Consider the following 19,422-nt stretch of genomic DNA (forward strand, 5'->3'; position numbering starts at 1 on the left):
GTAAGATTTCAATCTGGCCATCGCTCGTTTTCAATTGCTAAACGTCAAAACCTACTGAACTCGATTAGCTGTCAAAGTTCAGTAGGTTTTGACGTTTAGCAATTGCTCTCTCACTTCCAGTGAGAGAGGGGTTAAAGATCTCTTTCTCTCTGCACAAACAATGCATACACGATGTGGATATGTCAGCCGCAAAAATTACAATTATTGTTTTACAAAAACAACAATCGTTTGAAAAAGCATCAGAAACCAATATGGCAGCCAAATTGTCGATGTCAAAATTTATAGTAAATTACACAACAACAAAATTTTCATTCACGAACCCAAACGTGCTTTCAAAAAGCATAATCGATTCATTCATAAGAGCAGATGGCATTACATCTCCCCGAGCATGCCTTGCCTACAAGCGTCTTTGCGCGACGATTTCAAAAGCTAAAAATCATAAATTGAATATATTTCTGAAATTTGTAATGGGGTTTCGTCCATAGCTGAGGTATGCTCAGCCGCTCCAGGGTCAGCCTTGGGACCCACGAACCCTTAGCAAAAGAGAGACGAGTTTTATCCTCGTAAAGTTATATCCACACCCCCACTCCTTATGCGGACAGCCAGACCAGCGCGATGGAAATAAACGGGATTGATGAGTCAGGCGGTGACGCTTGTTGAACCTCGCACGATGACGGAAATAAACGGAATTTATGAGCCAGGTGTTGACGCTTGTTGAAACTGGCACGGCGATGGTAATAAACAGGATGGATGAGTCAGGCGGTGACGCTTGTTGAAACTGGCACGGCGATGGAAATAAACGGGATGGATGAGTCAGGCGGTGACGCTTGTTGAAACTGGCACGGCGATGAAAAAAAACGGTATTGATGAGTCAGGCGGTGACGCTTGTTGAAACTGACACGGCGACGGAAATAAACGGAATCTATGAGCCAGGTGTTGACGCTTGTTGAAACTGGCACGATGACGGAAATAAACGGAATTTATGAGCCAGGTGTTGACGCTTGTTGAAACTGGCACGGCGATGGAAATAAACGGGATTGATGAGTCAGGCGTTGACGCTTGTTGAAACTGGCCCGGCGATGGAAATAAACGGGATGGATGAGTCAGGCGGTGACGCTTGTTGAAACTGGCACGGCGATGGAAATAAACGGGATTGATGAGTCAGGCGGTGACGCTTGTTGAAACTGGCACGGCGATGGAAATAAACGGGATTGATGAGTCAGGCGGTGACGCTTGTTGAAACTGGCACGGCGATGGAAATAAACGGGATTGATGAGTCAGGCGGTGACGCTTGTTGAAACTGGCACGGCGATGGAAATAAACGGGATGGATGAGTCGGGCGGTGACGCTTGTTGAAACTGGCACGGCGACGGAAATAAACGGAATCTATGAGCCAGGCGTTGACGCTTGAGCCAGGTTGCGCTTGTTGACTGGCACGGCGATGTATAAACGACGGATGAGTCAGGCGGTGACGCTTGTTGTGGCACGGAGAGATCTTATTATTCGCCAACCGTCTTCGTTGGCGGTCCTTGTGGAGCTATCAACTCTCAACTGTCACGCCATGGAAATAAACGGGATGATCGCCTGTTGAGTCACGTTAAACGTTTTTATAACGGTGGCACCTACGGTAAACGTAAGCCAGGTGTTGACGCTACTGACGCTGTTCGAAGCAGCGCGGCTTGTGCGACTGGCACGGCGATAGTAACGGTCGAGAGATCTTTGCGCGTACCGATACCGTGCCTAACAAAACGGCAGAGTCATTGTCACGAGCACTGGCATACGTAAGCGTGATGCCTTTCGACGCAACGCCTGCGAAGTGCCTCGCGTCTATGGTATAAAACGGCAGTCATTGCGAGCACTGGCATCACCAAAGCGTGATGCCTTTTCTGCGCAATGCCTGCGAAGTACCCCATTCTATGGCAGTCATTGCGAGCACTGGCATCACCAAAGCGTGATGCCTTTTCTGCGCAATGCCTGCGAAGTAGCCCATTCTATGGCAGTCATTGCGAGCACTGGCATCACACCGAAGTGTGATGCCTTTTCTGCGCACTGCCTGCGAAGTACCCCATTCTATGGCAGTCATTGCGAGCACTGGCATCACACCGAAGTGTGATGCCTTTTCTGCGCAATGCCTGCGAAGAACCCTCTACGGTATGCACTACACTTCTACGGCAGGGTCAATGCCTGCGAAGTATCTTCTTCTACTTGCACTTACCCCTGCTTACTGCTGCTTTCCTACGCGATGCTGGGCGACCGTCCGGTTCGGCGAGCTGGAGCAAATGATCGCATTTGGTGTAAAGTGCTTGCTTTTATAGCAGCATAGCGCAGCTTTCGTCACCGTAGCGAGGTAAGTTGTATGCGTATGGTGCGTTAGTACGTATGGTGAAAAGCTCTAGCAGCTTTCATCATCGTAGTGAGGTGAGTTGGGTGCGTAGTCAATGCGGTGAAGTTTAGTACGTATGGTGGTATGGTGAGGGTACATGATGTACTGTGGAGCGAAGTTGACTTAAATTATTGTGAGGTGGTCAAAGCCACGTTACAGTCCCCCCCTCACTTCGGACAATGATACTTCGCTGGCGGCCGGTGGGAGGAGCGGTTTCGATCTCCCACGATGGTTCGGCTGGAGGATGGCTGGCTGGCTGGCTGTCCTGGTTGGCGTGTGCCGTGAACGGGAAGCGGGTGTGAAATCTTTATTTAATAGCAAATTCTTAATTTATAGTACAAGGCGTCTTATCCTACGATTATGCGTACTTACAACTAGTGACCTCTATATATTATTCATAAACTGATACTCAACCTAATATAATTAAAATTCATTGGCCTAGTCGTACAAATTCTTACTTTGGTTCTTAAACTAATACAATTCAAATTTATTGGATTAATCATACAAATTCTTACATGGCTCCTTAACTAATACAATTCAACTTCCGCTGTTCAGTCATATAAATGTAGGACGCAACGTCCACTGCCGTACCGCACCAATACCTGCTCGCCTTCTAGTCTCTGTAGGGCCAACCGTCGGCCTCGGTAAAATAGCGTTCGTTTCGAGCGCTTGATAAAATGCTGCCGTGTCATGGTCAGCCCTTCCAAGAACGCTGGAATCTCGCTTGCCGGTGTCGCTTTTTCGGCCGCCGTGATAGGCGGGGTTGGTCGGGTGCTGGTCCCGGCCATGGGGCTTGTTGTTGCCGTTGTTGGAGCCTTTGGGCGAACCGATGTCATTTCGACGTGTGCCGTGGTGGTCGTTTGGGTAGCCGTCTCATCGTCGGTCGGTTGGGCCTTTGGTGTCGTCTCGACGTGTGCCGTGGTGGTCGTTTGGGTAGGCGTTGCATCGTTGGTCGGTTGGGCCTTTGGTGTCGTCTCGACGTGTGCCGTGGTGGTCGTTTGGGTTGGCGTTGCATCGTCGGTCGGTTGGGCCTTTGGGCAAACCGGTGTCGTCTCGACGTGTGCCGTGGTGGTCGTTTGGGCAGGCGTTTCATCGTCGGTCGGTTGGGCCTTTGGGCAAACCGGTGTCGTCTCGACGTAGGCCGTGGTGATGGCACAGGTTTCGGCATTTAATTCCCCGGCCGCTGGGACTCATCTGGTGGTCGTGAGTTTACGGGCGTTTGTGCTAAGCGGCGTCTGTCGCGGCAGTGCTTCTAATTCTGCGGGCTGTCTGCCCGGCCGCGTTTGCTGTTTGCGGGCGCTGTGCTTCTGGGGCTGCTTGGGTACCCACGGGCGAGTTCGGGCAGCTGACCCTGCGACATCCATGCTAATTGCGTGCAACTGGTGTGTCTCGGTTGCATTCGTGTGCACCCGAGGTCGTGCTTCCGGGGGTGGCCGGAAAGGTGGCGGCCTTTGCGGCTCGTCCGGCGGCTGTGGTTGGCGGCTCGATGCATGCGGCCTTCTGCTGGTTGTCGGTTTCATTTTGGTTATCTGGAAAGAGATGAGCAAACGGACGCTTTGATTAGTGTTGGCAACGTCTATGGTTGCGTTACATTGGTGCTAGGTGGCTCGGAGTTAGAGTCCGTAGGCTCGGTAGAGATCGCGCTAGCGGCTACTCAAGTTTAGTATTCGGTTGGCAGCTGCTTTAGATCTTGCAGATGCACGTGAATGGTACGCCCACCTGGTGCGTTTGGATTCACAAGTTCAACTGTATTGGTCGACTTGAATTTTCTGACGATATATGGGCCAGAATACTTCGGAGCAAGCTTCTGTGCAAAGTTGTTTACTGCGGAAGAGAGCGGATGATCTCTTTTGAGTACTTTCTCGCCGATAAGTGGCTTCCATGGTCGTCTGCGCAAATCGTAGTATCTCTTCTGGCGTTTTGCTGCGGTAGACAAGTTGCGAGAAACTTCTTGCCAAAGCTCGGTGAGTGTCGGCACGGTGGTGGCTTCTTCGTCGGGCACGTTCCCTTCTTTGCGGATTTGTTTCGGTGTAGCTGGTGTGTACCCGAAGTTTATCTCAGCTGCTGATGTTTTTGCTGAGTCGTGTTGTGATGTATTTATCGCGAAAGCTATTTCGGCTAGTTGGTGGTCCCAGGTCCGATGATCGGCCTTTGCTCGTTGGGCGATCATAGTTTTCACGACTCTGTTGGTGCGCTCGGTTGGGTTCTCGTGTGGAGCGTAAATGGCGGTGAAACGATGTTGAATTCCGTGGCTCTCCAGGAACTATGTGAGCGGCTTGCCGGTGAATTGCTTCCCGTTGTCGGTAAGGAATACGTCAGGGCAACCAAACCGGTATATCACGCGCTCTCGTAGCGCCTTTATAACGCTGGCGGTGGTTGCATTCCGGACTGGCATGAGCTCCACCCACTTGGAGAACTTATCCGTGAGCACTAGCAAGCATGTGTTGCCATTTGTTGAACGTGGTAGTGGGCCTACAAAATCCGCCGTTACAACTTCCCACGGTCGTGAGCATTGCATGGTGGCCATCATCCCGGCAGGTCGGCGTTGGTCTACCTTATATTCGGCACATTGTTGGCATCGACGAACATATCTGAGTGCATCCCTATGCATCCCAGGCCAATAATACCCTTCTTGTGTGCGTTTGAGTGTTTTGTGTACACCCATGTGACCGCCGGTACTAGCGTCATGATTCTCTCTCAGGACCTCGAGTCGACGGTGCTCCGGTACGCATAGTTTCCAGCGTGGTGACCTGGATAGCGTATTGCGTGGGGCGATGTGCCGAAAGAGCCGGCCATCGATAAGTTGGTAATCGGTAATTGTTTCTTTCGCACTAAGACAATGGGCGAGCTGTAAGCGCTGTTAGAGACTTCGATGCGGCCGGTTGCAATCAATTCGTTCACCTCCTGATTGATTACTCCTTGCATCGCTGGGTTGCGCGGATAATATCTCTGCTTCAGTGGGCGATCGTGTTTAAGTCGAATCACATGCTCGGCGGCTGTGCTGGGGCCGGTGATCGTCGAGAACACTGCTGCGTTTTCAGTGAGGAGCGTATTCAATTGGTGATTCTCCCTTTCTGTAAGATGTTGCCTCTCGGTTAGCATCGCGAGGTGGTCGGCAGGTGCCTGCGTACTCAGGCGTGTAGCGGCTAGGGGTTGACCATCGATGGTGATAGTCAGGTCCCTCTTCCTCAGGAAATCCATGCCCAGGAGAACAGGTTCCGACAGCGTCGGTAAAGCGGATACGAGTAGATGCGTCGTCTTCTTGCCCAGCTCGATGGTAACGGGATACATTTTCGTGCTAGGTATATACGTCCGGTTAGCTAGCTGAATGCGACGGGTCTGGCGTTTGGCTTTAATCCTGTGGTTGTCTAGATGACGCTGGAGTTCCTTACCGATGTATGTGAGCGTGGCTCCGGTGTCCACCAGGGCTTCGACCTGCATGCCCGCAATAGTGATGGGCAGATAATAACGGCCATCTTGCTTCCCTTCTAGGTGCGGAAGCGTTGCTTTGCGTGCCGCTGTGCGGGGTTCGGGCGGAGTGGCGCACACTGCCACATGTGTAGGACAATTGCAGTCCCGCGACATGGTTCCGTCGAGTCCGCAGCGAGAGCAAAATATTCGCTGCTGGTTGCGACATTGGTGTCTTCGGTGTCCCGGCTGCTTGCATCGCCAACAAACTTTCTCGCGGCAATACTTATTATTTACCGCCGTCAAACAGTGATTGATGTTTCTCGCTTGCCTGGTCTCCTCGCCTTTCAGCAACTCGAATTCTTCCGTTAATTCGAGTAGTTCGTCCACACTGTTGAAATCGCTCCGACGGACATATAAGCGATATTCCACCCTTAAGCCGTCATATATGCGTTCGGTGTGATCTTCATCGCGAAGTTTCGGGTGCTGGCGGATAAGCGTTTGGATAGCCAGCACATAATCCTTTGCCTTCTCTCTGGGAAATTGCTTGCGCTGGTGGATGGTTTCCTCCAGATGTGCGAGGTGACGCTTCGGTAAAAAGAACCGCTCAGCCTCGTAACGAAAGTCGTCCCACGTGTTGATGGTGTTGCGTTTTACACGAAACCATTGCAGCGCTTTGTCCCGCAGAATTTCCGGCATCGTGGCAAGAAGCTGGTTGTTTGCTATAGAGTAGCATTCCGCTAGTTCTTCGCATCGCTCTAGAAAGTCGTGTAAATTTTCGCGACCGCTGTAGCGTATGTTCCATCGCCGCACGGAGTTTATAACCTCCAAATCCGGCACTCTTGCAGCTGAGGTTATGTCGCCACGTGTTGCTACCGCTTTGCTTGGGATTCTTACCGTGGTGGTTGGAACGAGTATGGTGGCGTTATCTTCCTCCTTCATTTCCCTTTCCAAAGCTTGCACTAGGTCCTCCGTGGATTTATGGTGGCGCTTTGCACGGATGCAGGCGCTCAGCTCGCTACGGAGGTCTGTGACGGTGCGTCCTTCGACAGCGATGTGGTATCGTCTGCACTCGGTGACTAATCGGTCCTTCTTCAGCCAGTAAATCCAACTGGTCGTGTCCGCCTCAAGCGTTAGAGCCTTCATCGCTGGAGTACTGCGATGCTTATGATTGTGTGGGGGGCGCGGCGAACCTGATTCATGAGCGTTGGTGACTGTTTCATGTTTTTCACTATCACTCACAAAGTCAGGTCCCTGCTCGGGCGCCATTTGTAATGGGGTTTCGTCCATAGCTGAGGTATGCTCAGCCGCTCCAGGGTCAGCCTTGGGACCCACGAACCCTTAGCAAAAGAGAGACGAGTTTTATCCTCGTAAAGTTATATCCACACCCCCACTCCTTATGCGGACAGCCAGACCAGCGCGATGGAAATAAACGGGATTGATGAGTCAGGCGGTGACGCTTGTTGAACCTCGCACGATGACGGAAATAAACGGAATTTATGAGCCAGGTGTTGACGCTTGTTGAAACTGGCACGGCGATGGAAATAAACGGGATGGATGAGTCAGGCGGTGACGCTTGTTGAAACTGGCACGGCGATGGAAATAAACGGGATTGATGAGTCAGGCGGTGACGCTTGTTGAAACTGGCACGGCGATGGAAATAAACGGGATTGATGAGTCAGGCGGTGACGCTTGTGGAAACTGGCACGGCGACGGAAATAAACGGAATTTATGAGCCAGGCGTTGACGCTTGTTGAAACTGGCACCCCGATGGAAATAAACGGGATTGATGAGTCAGGCGGTGACGCTTGTTGAAACTGGCACGGCGATGGAAATAAACGGGATTGATGAGTCAGGCGGTGACGCTTGTTGAAACTGGCACGGCGACGGAAATAAACGGAATCTATGAGCCAGGTGTTGACGCTTGTTGAAACTGGCACGGCGATGGAAATAAACGGAGTCTATGAGCCAGGCGTTGACGCTTGTTGCGACTGGCACGGCGATGTATACGACGGGCTCCTCTGTGTAGGAGAGATCTTATTATTCGCCAACCGTCTTCGTTGGCCTCCAGCTATCAACTCTCAACTGTCCGCCACTTACGTGTCGCCTGTTAGTCACGTTAGTTTTTCATAACGGTGCCCTACGGTACGTAAGCAGTGGTACTGACGCTGTTCGAAGCAGCGCGGCTGTGCCCCTCATAGTAACGGTCGAGCCTTTGCGCGTACCGATACCTGCCTAACAAAACGGCAGAGTCATTGCGAGCACTGGCATCACCAAAGCGTGATGCCTTTTCTACGCAACGCCTGCGAAGTGCCTCATTCTATGGTATACGGCAGTCATTGCGAGCACTGGCATCACCAAAGCGTGATGCCTTTTCTGCGCAATGCCTGCGAAGTATCCCATTCTATGGCAGTCATTGCGAGCACTGGCATCACACCGAAGTGTGATGCCTTTTCTGCGCACTGCCTGCGAAGTACCCCATTCTATGGCAGTCATTGCGAGCACTGGCATCACACCGAAGTGTGATGCCTTTTCTGCGCAATGCCTGCGAAGAACCCTCTACGGTATGCACTACACTTCTACGGCAGGGTCAATGCCTGCGAAGTATCTTCTTCTACTTGCACTTACCCCTGCTTACTGCTGCTTTCCTACGCGATGCTGGGCGACCGTCCGGTTCGGCGAGCTGGAGCAAATGAACGCATTTGGTGTAAAGTGCTTGCTTTTATAGCAGCATAGCGCAGCTTTCGTCACCGTAGCGAGGTAAGTTGTATGCGTATGGTGCGTTAGTACGTATGGTGAAAAGCTCTAGCAGCTTTCATCATCGTAGTGAGGTGAGTTGGGTGCGTAGTCAATGCGGTGAAGTTTAGTACGTATGGTGGTATGGTGAGGGTACATGATGTACTGTGGAGCGAAGTTGACGTAAATTATTGTGAGGTGGTCAAAGCTACGTTACAAATTTTATGGAAAAAAGTGACAACCCCGCAAATATATACATATATAGAATAAAGTTGACAACATAGTTTATTTGTCGATTTTCAAGTCAAGAAATATTTCAAAAAAAATATTCAATATTCCTCTGATTTATGTGTACAGTCCATCCCGGTTAGGTAGTACTCCGCTTAAATGAAAATCAAATCTCTCCCTCATCACTCTTAACAGCCTATGTACACATATTATATCTTGCTGCATCTCACGATTTGTTTTTTGAAATACCTAGAAATTACTGTTGGCGGATGGGGTCATGTGTAGAAGTTCACGCAAGTGAGGAAAGTTCTCTGAAAGCCATTCACTTGGGAGTGGCCAGAAACGACTCTTTTACACATGGCTCAAGCAGCTCACTATTTCCGGTCTTTGACCAAGTATCCTCTGGGTAGCCTAAGAACATCCGTTCGAAGGCGAGCTAATGTGAGAAGGCGAAACATTCCCTACATAGGGTTGTACGCTGGGCTTGGGACCAGCCACGTAAAAAACAATACCAATGAAAAAGTTGAAACAGCCTCGGATGAGAGACCCCCCTTTTGATGACGACCATGGCAAACGGAATAAGGACTACGATTTGAGAGCATGCACCTGGAATGTCCGGACCCTTAATTGGGAAGGTGCCGCTGCCCAGCTGGTTGATGTCCTCGCAAAAATAAAGGCTGACATCACCGCCGTCCAAGAAATGCGATGGACGGGACAAGGACAGAGACGAGTAGGTCCTTGTGACATTTACTGCAGTGGCCATATAAAGGAGCACAAGTTTGGTGTTGGATTCATAGTGGGAGAGAGACTCCGTCGCCGAGTACTATCATTCACTCCGGTGAATGAACGTCTAGCCACAATCCGCATCAAAGCGAGGTTCTTCAACATATCACTGATTTGCGCCCACGCCCCGACGGATGAGAAGGACGATGTGACCAAAGATGCCTTCTATGAGCGCTTGGAGCGCGCTTATGAGAGCTGACCCCGCCACGATGTCAAAATCGTGCTTGGCGACTTTAACGCCAGGGTGGGCAAAGAAGGTATATTTGGCGCTACGGTCGGTAAATTCAGCCTCCACGACGAAACATCCCCAAATGGGTTGAGGCTGATTGACTTCGCCGGGGCCCGAAATATGGTTATCTGTAGTACTAGATTCCAGCATAAGAAGATTCATCAAGCTACCTGGCTGTCTCCGGATCGAAAAACTACCAACCAGATCGATCATGTTGTGATAGACGGAAGACACGTCTCCAGTGTTTTAGATGTGCGTGCGCTCCGAGGTCCTAACATCGACTCGCACCACTATCTTGTTGCAGCTAAGATTCGCACCCGCCTCTGTGCAGCAAAACGCGCGCCACCAAACACAAGGAAGGTTCGACGTCGAGAAGCTGCAATCACAACAGACAGCCGAACGATTTTCTACTCGGCTTGCACTCCTGCTCTCTGAGAACACTCGTCAACAACTCGTCAAAAGGGAACTGTGGGACAGCATTTCCAACTCCTTACGTACAGCTGCAACCGAAACCATTGGTTTTCGGAAAGTGCAAAAGAACAGCTGGTACCACTACACGTGCGGATGGGATAGATACCGAGATTTGAATAGGGAAGCGAGACGCATTTGCAGACAGAAGAAGAAAGAGGCCGAAATGCGTGAGTACGAAGAGCTTGATAAGCTGGCCGAAAGGGGTAATGCTCGAAAACTCTACGAAAAAATACGGCGGCTTACAGAAGGTTTCAAGACCGTAGCATACTCTTGTAGAACCCCCAAAGGTGATCTAGTGACCGATGCCCAGAGCATACTTAAATTATGGAGGGAACACTTCTCCAACCTGCTGCATTGCAGTGAACGTACAACGCCAGGTGAAGGCGAACCCGATTCCCCAATCGATGACGATGGATCAGATTTTCCATTGCACGACCATGAAGAAGTTCGAATAGCAATTACCCGCCTGAAGAGCAACAAAGCTGCGGGGGCCGATGGATTGCCGGCCGAGCTATTCAACCGCGGCGGCGATGAACTGATAAGGAGCATGCATCAGCTTCTTTGTAAAATATGGTCGGACGAAAGCATGCCCAACGATTGGAATTTAAGTGTGCTATGCCCAATCCATAAAAGAGGAGACCCCACAATCTGCGCCAACTACCGCGTATAAGGTGCTATCGAGCGTATTGTGTGAAAGATTAAAACCCACCGTCAACAAACTGATTGGACCTTATCAGTGTGGCTTCAGACCTGGAAAATCAACAACCGACCAGATTTTCACCATGTGCCAAATATTGGAAAAGACCCGTGAAAAAGAATCGATGCACACAACCTCTTCGTCGATTTCAAAGCTGCTTTCTGGTTCTGGTAGTGAACGAGGGCAAGACGAAATATCTCCTGTCATCAAACAAACAGTCGTCGCACTCGCGACTTGGCTCTCACGTCACTGTTGACAGTCATAACTTTGAAGTTGTAGATAATTTCGCCTATTTAGGAACCAGCATTAACACCACTAATAATGTCAGCCTGGAAATCCAACGCAGGATTGCTCTTGCCAACAGGTGCTACTTCGGACTGAGTAGGCAATTGAAAAGTAAAGTCCTCTCTCGACGAACAAAAGCTAAACTCTATAAGTCGCTCATAATTCCCGTCCTGCTATATGGTGCAGAGGCTTGGGCGATGACAGCAACCGATGAGTCGACGTTACGAGTTTTCGAGAGAAAAATTCTGCGAAAGATTTATGGTCCTTTGGGCATTGGCCACGGCGAATATCGCATTCGATGGAACGATGAGCTGTACGAGATATACGACGACATTGACATAGTTCAGCGAATTAAAAGACAGCGGCTACGCTGGCTAGGTCATGTTGTCCGGATGGATGAAAACACTCCAGCTCTGAAAGTATTCGACGCAGTACCCGCCGGGAGAAGCAGAGGAAGAGGAAGACCTCCACTCCGTTGGAAGGACCAAGTGGAGAAGGACCTGGCTTCGCTTGGAATATCCAATTGGCGCCACGTAGCGAAAAGAAGAAACGACTGGCGCGCTGTTGTTAACTCGGCTATAATCGCGTAAGCGGTGTCTACGCCAATTAAGAAGAAGAAGAAATTACTGTTTTAAGTACGACTCATTTAAGTATCCGCAGTCTGCTTATGTACCATATTATATTTTTATTTTTAACTAACTATAAATATCTGTATCTTTGATTGTGGCACATAACCAGGATTTACTGTATTTGTCAACGAATGTAAAAAATATTTTGTAATTCTGAAATATTTTTACGCAGCTGCGTTAATATGTATGCATGCTCACACATACACATCCATATTTACGCTGGTTTGTAGGCAAAGCTGTAAAGCGGCAAGGGAAGCGGTTTTGGTACAGCTCCGATTTTCTACCATTGACTTTTTGACAAAGTTTGGTTGTCCGTGACAACGGAGTTTTTGTATGAAACAATGGGTGTATATATTTACATACAAAGTTGTGTGTAAACAAATATACAAACATAATGCGAATGATTCTTTCAAATTTGTTTACATGTACACATCATTATATGCATATGACTAAAGATTTTATCAAAACTTCAAATGCCCAAAGTAAATAAATGCATACATATGTATATAAATATATAACTTAAAAAACATATATTAATTATAATTATATTAATTAAATATTTAAGTAATATTACAAATATTACTTAATTATACATTTCAACACTCTGGAATTCATCATTAAATGGGTCAAATTGCACTTACATACATATGTATGTACATATGTATATACATTTGAGCTTTGTTATCAAATAAGTATATGGAGGATATCCATAAATTATATGCACAGTCGCTTGCGCTTTTTAAATATGCGAATCTGTAAGCGTACATTGAAATTAGCATCACTTTTCTCATTTAACACTGAAAATGCTCAATTCTGATATTTTCGACCTTTTCATGTTAAATATTGGTGAAATCTACTAATAGAAAACTCAACCCCTCCAAAAAGAGGAACGTGATGACAATCGGCACATCATGAACCTTCTCTATATTATACGTTCTCTGGTGTTAGTAATTGTGTACATACAAAATGGACAACCTACAAATGTTCAGGTAGTAGGATTCACGACGCCATTTTCAGTTCACTGTCGTGCTGCTGCAGTCTGTCGCGCTCATTGTGTTCAGCAATTAAGGCCAAATTATAATAATAAGCATACGCTGCCGTATGTTATTGTCAAAAAATCAACGAAAAGCCTGTCAAATGCATAAGGAACCGAGAGTAGACTTTTGAATGACTATAATGTACTTAAAATATTTAAAAACAATTAAAATGCTTAATTCTGTTTTAGAAGGAATATGCATATTTACAAAAATTAGTGAAATTAGAACAAAAAAGAGAGTTCGGTCATGTTCAGTGAAGGAAATAAATAGAAAGTGTAAGAAGGATGGTTTTTTGTACGATTCCTAGAAATGGAGAGGATTGACCACACCGATGTTTTAATATACACGCGTTTGTCGTACAAAAATTTCTTTTTTTCTGTATCTGTTGACAAAATATTTGTCGTCCTTCATTTTCAAATTCAAAATGATGTATGTATCTGCTGACAAAAAGCGAAAACAGCTGATCATAAGATAAGTGGAGGGTATAAAAAAGCTATATCATGAAAACTAGAGCCGATAGAGACAAACTGATTACATATTTGAATTCAGCGCGCCCAAATTAACTAGAATCAGTTGATAAATTTTTAATGCGAAATTTTTTTTTCAGGTCATAAGTTAAGTGGAGGGTATAAAAAAGCTATATCATGAAAACTAGACAAACTGATTACAGATTTGAATTCAGCGCGCCAAAATTAACTAGAATCAGTTTATAAATTCAAAGAAGCAAAATTTTTTTTTTAATTTTGTCGGGCTGTGTTATTGATCCAAATCAATTAAAAATTTTGTGACGCAAATTATTTTAAAGACGGCTAATCTTCTAAGAAATGATTAAGTAAAACTCTTATGTTGGAAGATGTTGCATTATTGCAATGTTTCGTTCTTCAACGAAGCATGTTGTTATTTTAATTAAATTATTTCATATTTATTTACTATGATAAAAACAGTTAATCTACAAACTTATAGCAATTTGAGATACAGATTTAAGCATTTAGTTCTTTTAACAAATAGAACTTTTAAAATATAGTCATTTATAGGCATATACATACAAATGTGTGCGCATGAAATAATATATATGTAGGTATATATATTTAATATTATCAAATAAATGCTGCAACATTGGTTGACGAGAACAAAACTGATCAGATGCAATTGTAGTGATTGTTGTAAATCACCAGTTTCTGATTTTTTAAAGGGAATAACGTTAACTGTTTTAGTGGCAAAGATCCGCCAATCCAAGCTGTTGCTGCTGTTTGACAGACAGTACCAATCAGAGAGCTGCAACGAGTATGATAAAATCAGAACAAAGAGTCGTGCCAAAAACACAATCAAATCAATTCAGTTCAGCATAGACAACAGGAATAATGGGATGCCCAACTTATACCAGTGTGAGAGGGCCTCAAAATAAGCTTTTTTTGTAACATTTTCCATTGTGGCCAGATCGAACGAAATAAGAATTCTTGGCCATTTAAATTTAAAAAGCCCAATTGCACTTTCCACACCACCCAGGAGGTATGCAAAACGGCGCGTTACCGAAGTTAGTTTTGGGTGCTCGGTTCCCCTTTAGGCCTATATCACCCATTAAAAATTTATTTACATAAAGTAACAAAACGATAACAATTCATTATATAACGTAAAAAAAACAAAACGATAAATGTATACATATAACGATAAAAACAAAACAACAACAATTCATGAAAAAAATATATAAAATATCACAGCATAATAACAAATAACATATGTATATACATATATACAAATGCCTACCTTTAAATCCCAAATTCTACTTTTTGTTAAAAAAATTGCTTTCTAATTTTTGAGCCTCTTTACCCTACCTGATTAAAAGATTTTTACTTTTTTATATTCTATCGTAAGTTTGAGTTCGCCTATTGTAACCACTAAAAAATAAAAAAAAATTGAAACCTAAGGGTGTAAAACACACAAAATTTTATTTTTAAAATTAGGGAAATATATTCTAATTCTAATAAAAAGGGCTATAACTATTTTTGGGTCACAATTATCACAACACAAAAAGGGCCTAACATCTTTCATTTTATTAAAAAGAATATCTCCTATTCCTATTTTATGACAATTACTGTCGAATTCTTCTAAAAATCAGGTTTAAAAAATTTTTACAAATGCAATAAAATCCTCAGGCGGCTTCACTAAATTGCATTTGTCTATTTGATTTTGATGCATGAAGATGAATTCGTCCGAAGGAATTTCATCTCCTAAATAAGGTAAAGGCAGGGAACATGTGTGCAGTTTAAAAATTTTTAAATAAAAATAGCGGCAAAAGTAGCTAAACGCATTTTCTTTCAAAAAATTAATTTCTAAACTACCATCTAATGTTATTGATCTAACGAGGGAGTGTTCAGGCCGTGGTAGACCTTGAAAATCCTGCCAAGAAAGGTCATTCAATAATGAATCATTACACACATTACGTAGAACATTATTACTATGTTCCGAAATTACTGTAGCATTAGGTTCTAAAGGCAGCTCACAGTTTCCTTTTGTTACGACGTTTACGTAACGTAAACCCCACGATTTCCTAAACAAACTAGAAAACATATAGGACGTTACTCTAGTACCTCCTCTGCTTCGAATCTGCCGAAAAAAATGTTCTAAACTGTCCTGACATAGTCGTCTCGTCTTCAAGTACGGAAAACCTGAGTGTGACAAAAATCGCCACAATCGTCTTAAACTGTTAATATTTAACACCCACCCCTTTAAAAAACTAAACTTATTGGTTGTGTTGCTTTCTAATTCGTCTACGACCCGAATAGTTTTTAAAACTTGTTCTGCCTCATTTAAAAACTCTAACTGTTCAGTGGAAGCTACAAACACTTTTTTAGTGGGTACAACAGCCTCAACGAAATTGCTATTTAAAATATCAAATAATTTATTAAAAAAAGAAACGAATTCCGCGGTATTAATAAAGCTCCTACTGTTCGAGCTTAAGGCTCCCGAGCTATATAGGGACAACATACCAGAAGCGACCGTATTACTCAATACTTGAGACGCGAATTTAACCTTCATTTTTTGGAAGGTATTTGGATAAATATGAGCATCGGTTAATTTATGCGCACACCGATAACTCGACTTAGAGTCGGTTTCATAAAAATGAACAATAGCCGACCAACTTACCCGTCTATTTTTAAAGAAAACCGTATTTTTTAAATTTTGTAAACAGTTACGATTACTTTTTATCAAATGGGGGCTATCGTAAAAAAATACACTTCCTTGCCATTAACATTAAAAAAAGGCCGTGACGCTGAAACACCTAACAAATTAGCGAAATTCTGAAAATAGGTGCCCTGGTCGCAGACAAAATGGCAAGGAATTAGTCCTATATGTTGCAGTTGGGTAATGGCTTCAAGAATGTATTTCTTGAGGACATCCCCTTTGCAAAAACCTTTTACGAAAAAATAAACCAATGGGTGGGACCAAGGGTCTCCACCTATACCTTGCACCATTATAGTCATTGCAGTAGTTGCTAATCTAAAAGTGCGATTTTCATCGCCATAATCCTCAATACCTATCACCCTATCGAATTTCCTATCATACTGCAAATGATATTTCAGTGACATTTCATCACATGAAACCGACACGATATTTTGTTCGAAAGTGAATCCCCTACTCCTAATCTCTAACGATTTTATGCTACTTTGGGTGCAACCTGGGAAACGGGGCCAGTCTGTAACAAAGTTTTCCAAAGTACTTTCGGATGGAAAATCTAATTGGTGCTTTAAGTGCCGATAAGCAACTGGCGATAGAAAAAATACACCCAAAGTTATCGTTTTCAAAAAATTGTCATATCGCCGACCATGGGTACGGCGATTACTATTTATAAAACTACTCCTAATGCAAGCACCTAACTGAGGAGGAACTTTACTACAAACTAAAGAAAGAGGGTCTGACTGTTCCCTAAATGAGCTATTCCTTAGCTGTTCCCTACATCTTTCTAACTCTGCGATCATTTCAACTAACTGGGCCTTTAAACTTTTATTTTCCTGCTCTTTTTGATCTAACTTTGTTTTCAAAACCCTATTCTCTTCCCTCAATTTCTTCTTCCTTTCTGTACCTGCGGTCAGACCCCTACCTGTTTGCGCGGCCTTATCAAAATTAAAAGATACATCCTCCTCAAAAAATGGAAGAGGCTCTAAAACTCCGTCTTCAATTTCATTTTCAATATTTCGGAATAGCTGCCTCGATGCATTTTGTGCATTTGAGACAGCTTCTTCAACTTGGGGAGCAAAATCTTCTAGACCCAATAAAATTGTATTTTTTAATTCGGAATTTGGGACGTCAAATGTGGGCTCAACTTTTAAATTTATATCGGGAACGGCCCCCGAACGCAATTGCTTTTCAAGGCGCATTTGTATTTGTTAAAGAGATTGAATGGAATATGTGAAGTGAAAGTAAACTTTCAAGATAATCTTAACTTTTCCAAAGGTACAATTTTTGCACGATGCTTCAATAATGTCCCTGAAGATAGAACTATAGAAAACATGAAAGAACAAGGTATACAAGGTACACTCCAACTTTGTGCATAAGTTAAAAAAAAAAGGTCGACAATACCTTAGTACACACCGTAGTTACCCTTCTTACTTTCGACTTATATGAATTACCTGGAAAAGTGGAGGTTTCATGGCGATCAGCCCGTGTAAGACCATATTTCCCAAATCTAATGAGATTTAAATCAAGTGGAATCTTCGGGGATACCATGAAGAGGTGAAACAATAAACCTACGTGTGAAACTTGTAACTTCCCTCCTCCTCAAGGCTCACTGCAATGTTTACCCACCTTATTCAAACAAAACAAATTCTCAAAACTAAAACTGAGAACAAATGTACGATGCGGGAGCAGGGGCGTCGCGAGGATCCAGATCATGGGGGGGTGAACGCAGGGTTGCCAATATCGATACACTGTAGTCAACTATTATCAACTTTTATAATTCAATCTGTTCAATATGTTTGAAATTTTCATAAAATAACTCAAAATCAGAGTCGAATGCTATTATTTATAAATATATAAACTATTTCTGATAGTTTGTTTTCAGTTTTGGTATTTTATATTGTAAAAAATTGTAATTGAAAACAAAGATGTGCTCAAAACTATATACGCGCATAGAGCAATGGCAACATTATTCAAATGTAAACAAACAAAGATGACTGATTTCTGCGTTTTTACCACGTTTTTGACTGTGCACACATTTTGCCGATAAGGAAGGAAAAGGAAGGAAGGAAGGGAGTAGCGTTTTTGACTGGCTAGCCTTTTATACGAGTTCGGAAAAGGTTGCGTTAAATTCATAAATGCGCAACCTCTACCAACAACACAATGTTGCCATGCTTATGCTATTGTTGTTTTTGTAGAACAATGTTTCAATTTTTGGTTGGTGACATATTCAATTAAAAATAAATTCTATTGGGATTCGAACCTACGTGCTCGTCGTAACTTTTCAAGCGCTTACCACCAACACCACCATTGACACTTGTATTGCGTTGTCTTAATTATGGTTTGGTTATGCATGAAAGAATTATACAATGGATCGCCGATTGTTACCTCTTTCCTTGCTGCTGCTGCGCATATGTATGTTTGTATGCTTGTGCATTATTGAAGTTATGCTTCTTTTTCTTTCGTTTGTCTTTCATTTCTGCGAATTCACAACTATTTTGCGTATGTTTTGGTTGAAATACTCCGCGTTGGCCTTTGAAAAATTAAGACTATACTTCACAGCATCATTTCTGTAGTTAGTCTTCATTTACATTGTTTGGAAATCGACCCGCTATGACGAGGTATATCGCTTTATCTGACAGCGTGAGGTTTAAGAAGTTCATTTCTAATTTTATTTTGTGGCATATTAGAAATGATGTTTCTTCGAAAATCGCTCACTTACAACGGATAAAACGACTTCTGAGTAGTGATTGTAATGAATAAATTCCAAGATTTTACACAAAAATAATACAGTCAATAAGTACAGTACGCTTATGTATGCTTGCGCATTATTTTTCTTTCGTTTGTCTTTCATTTTTGCGAATTCTCAACTATTTTGTGTGACTTTATTTCTTTCATTTCATTTCATTTCTGCGAATTCTTTGAATTTCTGAACGCGCGCATGCGTATACATACATTCATATGAGCATGTGCAGATACACAAGATAGGATAGAAGATGTATGCCTTTTAACATCGTATACTATACTAATAAATATTTTTCTTACTAATAGAAATTAAATTTATCACAGCAATATTATGTACATATATGTATATAAGGTATATTGTTTCGCATTTTGCTTCTACGCCGGTCAAATTTCTATACAAAAATCGACTGAAATGCATGAGAAAATAAAATGGACAACTAGGGCAAATAATTTTAAAAAAATTTATTGATAATTAAATATAAATGAAAATACATGTAAATTTACTTAAATTTATTAAAAAACTTATTTAAATTTATAAGGAAACTTATTTAAATTTATTGAAAAATTGCAAAGGAAAATAAAAAGAAAATTCATTTTACTTTGGCCCAGTTTTGTGC

The 19,422-nt window shown here is 43.7% G+C and overlaps 1 long non-coding RNA gene and 1 pseudogene across 1 annotated transcript; one reads left to right on the forward strand and one right to left on the reverse strand.

Annotated features, from left to right (window-relative positions):
• Positions 1–553: 553 nt before the first annotated feature.
• On the reverse strand, positions 554–9,186 carry LOC126766290 (uncharacterized). Its single transcript, XR_007668821.1, has 2 exons — positions 7,261–9,186; positions 554–1,068 (listed from the first exon to the last, which is right to left on the reverse strand). It is a non-coding gene; the product is annotated as an uncharacterized LOC126766290 (long non-coding RNA).
• A 9,419-nt stretch (positions 9,187–18,605) lies between these two features.
• Positions 18,606–18,808, forward strand: LOC126766339 (small nucleolar RNA U3; annotated as a pseudogene).
• The last annotated feature ends 614 nt before the right edge of the window (positions 18,809–19,422 follow it).

The sequence above is a fragment of the Bactrocera neohumeralis genome, unplaced genomic scaffold, assembly GCF_024586455.1.
Source record: "Bactrocera neohumeralis isolate Rockhampton unplaced genomic scaffold, APGP_CSIRO_Bneo_wtdbg2-racon-allhic-juicebox.fasta_v2 cluster11, whole genome shotgun sequence".
In the NCBI taxonomy this organism is placed as follows: domain Eukaryota; kingdom Metazoa; phylum Arthropoda; class Insecta; order Diptera; family Tephritidae; genus Bactrocera; species Bactrocera neohumeralis.